Raw genomic sequence first — 3642 nt, 5'->3', positions numbered from 1 at the left:
ATTGAATTGATTGAATTTGGTGTGAATTGGAGGTAATTAAATTTGATGTGTTTGAGTTACGTAATGAGTTATTTTCAAATAAATGAGTTTGAACTGAAGTTGAAATTTTAAGAAAAATTTAGAGTTGTTAAAGTTGCGAAAAAGTTCAAATTTTAACTAAGTTAAAGTGTTTGAGCAAAGAGACAAATTGAAATTAAAAATGGTTAGAGTTTAAAATGTTACTCTTTTAATTACTCTTTGATTGATTTTAAAAAGAAAAAAAAAAAGTTTATAGTATTTTCTTAACTCAAATATTTCGGTGCTTTAATATTCGAGTATGTGAATGTTAAATTTGGACAATATTTGTTTTAAGTAAATAATATAGATTATTTGATTTTAAAAGTTTGGTGTGTGAGAAAAATTTAATCTTAGGAATTTTGTTGTGTGTGGATTAGTTTTATTGTGAAAAAATTGTTATAAATATTCATGTTTATGTAGTTAGCTCCTTGAGTCTCGAAAAGAAATCGAGACCATTGGCAACAAGTTAGCGGTGGGGAGAACTCTGATATATTAATGTTGTTGTGGTGATTTATGGTTGAAAATTTTGGAGATTGAATATCGGTGATTAATGTTTGGTGAAATTAATGTGTTCATAATTAATATTATGAATTTTTTTTAGAAGAAGTTTATGTGTGGATTGGTGGAAAATGAATTTAATTCAATTTATGTGTAGATTGGATTTGGAGATGTGATTTATGTGTGTTTGTGGAAATTAAAATTAGTGTGAATAATTATGTTTGAGTATGCTCTGTGTTGTATCTGAAAAATCATTAGTGTTAAATGAGTATTAAAAATGGGGAATCTTTTTAATAGTTGCATTTACTTAATGATTGTGGTGAAAATAGTCAGAGTATGCTCATGCATTTCATAGTACATGGTGACCGCGATGGGGCCATGGTGATAGTGGTGACCGTGATGGGCCACGGGATGATGCCATGTGAATTGTTGGTTCATCTTATCCTTGCGGGGATTGTCGCGTCGTGCTGATCTGTGAGAGATTGCACTCTAGAATGTGCTGATCTGTGAGCGATTGCACTCTAGAAAATCATGCTGGTCTGTGAGAGACTGCACGCTAGTAAATTGTGCTGGTCTGTGAGCGACTACACTCTTGTATGTCGTGTTGGTCTGTGAGAGACTGCACGCTAGTAAATCGTGCTAATCCGTGAGAGATTGCACCTTGGTAATTAGTACTGGTCTGTGAGAGGTTGTACAATTATGATTTACGCCCTTCGAGGAGGGTTTTGGTTTGGAATTCTGGAATCATGCATTTTGGCATATACGCATTGCATTAGAGTGTTTGGCATGCGAGTTATGTTTGTTATACTATAATGATTGTATATACATATTCGGTTGTTGTTGTGATTTGTCGTAATTGCTTTGAGGTGTGAAGTTAGGTTGATTAAGTTTTGATGTAATTATGTGTTCATAATTGATTTAATGAATATTCGAAGTGTTGATTGATTCAGAGCTATTTTAGAACTGAAAATCTGCATTTTCTATGTTGTATTCGGCTATGACAGTTGTTAAAACTTCATTTTTCAACATTGTTTATGCATTTTGGGACATATGAAAACCCTTTTCGAGGAGTATGCTAAGACGAAAGGTTCTTTTGAGCATTTGAAAATATAAGAATTTTGCTATGTGATATTTGTTAATTTCGGTTGGTGACCTTTACAATTATTGTGGAAATCTGGGCTTTGCCCTCAGATGAGAAACAGGATCATCCTACCGGTTAGTACCCTGGAGATGGGAAAGTAGTTAGTCATACCTGACCGAAGCTATGTCAGAAGGATCTTGCGGGGCGCGTGGAGATCACCCAGGTCGTATAGCTTTTTGTAGCATGATCAGATTAGAGGGTTGTATAGCTTTTTGTAGCGTGTTAGATGTTTTCCTGGTAGATTTTAGGACGAGACTAGATGAAGTTTGATAATTGCCAAAGAGAAGTGAACATCATGAAATGGTTGAGAAGACGAGGCTTCCTTTTGGAATAGTATTTGGTTCTTAGGTGTCTAGGAAGAGGCTTGTATTAAAGTCAAGGGGCACCACACATTAGGGGTGAATACCACCTTGGGTAGGAAAATGACGCTTCGAGGAATAGTCAATACCTTGAAGGGTAAGTTCGAGCATTCGAGTTAAACTAGATTCATAACTTAGATTGTTAAGTATGAATCTCATGACGATTATAAGAGGAGAATATATATTCCTTTGATAAGTGAAAAATATCGGTGTGGTTTAGGAGATGGTAAGTATGGATAGTGATTTTAGGTGAAACTATAGACGCGTAAGTGTGAATTTTGGGTGATGTCTGGATAAACATAATGAGTTAAGCCTTGATGTATTGAACCATATGTCACTATTAAGTGGAATTGGAAGTATAGAGTACGAGAATACTTAGAGATTGTAGCAAAGTAAGCTTATTAAAGGATGGTAAACATTTGGAGAATGTGTATATTTTGATAGGATAGAGGGATTGATCAAGATTTGATTTGGGACCCTAAGACGGTTGATCTTTAAGTCGATGGTTTAAAATCTACAAGGTTATGGATAAGAGTGTTTGAAGATTTACTGAAAAGGTCGTGTTATGATTTGAAGAGTTTTTATTAGTGAGATTACTAATACAGTTAGAGTCAATGATGAATACGACCTTGTATTGTATCCTAAGATGAAATGGATGGAATTAGACGGTGTGATGAGAATTTGGAGATTTCGAGGATCAAATTTTAGAATTTTATTTAATGATAGAAAATGAAAAAGAAGAAATGTAACAAATAATTTATGGTTTAGATGTTGACATTTGGAAGTCAAGCGTTAGGATTTAAAATGAGTGTCTCAGTGACTAGATGGACGATGAAAGGTATGTGGGTCTTTGAGATATTTTACTGCAAAGTTATGAGGATGAGGTTTATAGATAATTACTCCTTAGGAGATGCTTATTGGGAACATTTGGGAAATAGTTCTTTAGGACGTTTGATTGTTAGAATTCTTTCAGCTTGTACCTCAGTGAAGGATGGGAACGAATAAGAATCCAACAAGTGAACCAAATTTTGGAAAACGTGCCAAGAAAACTTGTCAGAACAGCACATGGAGATGTAGCTTATGACAATTAAGGATTATGAAAAGGAATTATCTCACTCGTAATTTAGATATTGTTATTATAAAGGAATGCGAATTATACAAAGGCACTAATTGAGTGTATGTCATGGGGGTTGTTATTGTGTTCGCCAATCAACAGAGTTTAATGTTTGGGTGATAGGGAATAATTGAACATGAAATGGAAAAGTTTGGTGGAAATTAGTAAGGCTTGATTTATTGAAATCACAATAATGAAGATGTATCAAGGTTCGAGGTAGAAATTTAAGATTTGTATAAATGGAAAAGTGATTGAGTGAATACAATATCTTTGACCTGTCATAATGAAAAGATAATCATCAAGCTGCAAATAAAGGACGTGACAGAATTGAGAAGTATCAGAATGAATGTTGGTAGTAGATGTAGGAAAATTATTTTTGGGTTTGTCTAGAATTGCGAAGTATGTAGGAAATGGATTAGTGAAGCGTGAATTTGAGGTGTTAAGGCATGTGAAAAATGTAGGTCTTAATCAGG

The sequence above is a fragment of the Cicer arietinum genome, chromosome 3 (assembly GCF_000331145.2).
Source record: "Cicer arietinum cultivar CDC Frontier isolate Library 1 chromosome 3, Cicar.CDCFrontier_v2.0, whole genome shotgun sequence".
NCBI classification, from domain to species: domain Eukaryota; kingdom Viridiplantae; phylum Streptophyta; class Magnoliopsida; order Fabales; family Fabaceae; genus Cicer; species Cicer arietinum.
The sequence above is the reverse complement of the archived record's forward strand: the minus strand, read 5'-3'. Positions refer to the sequence as shown.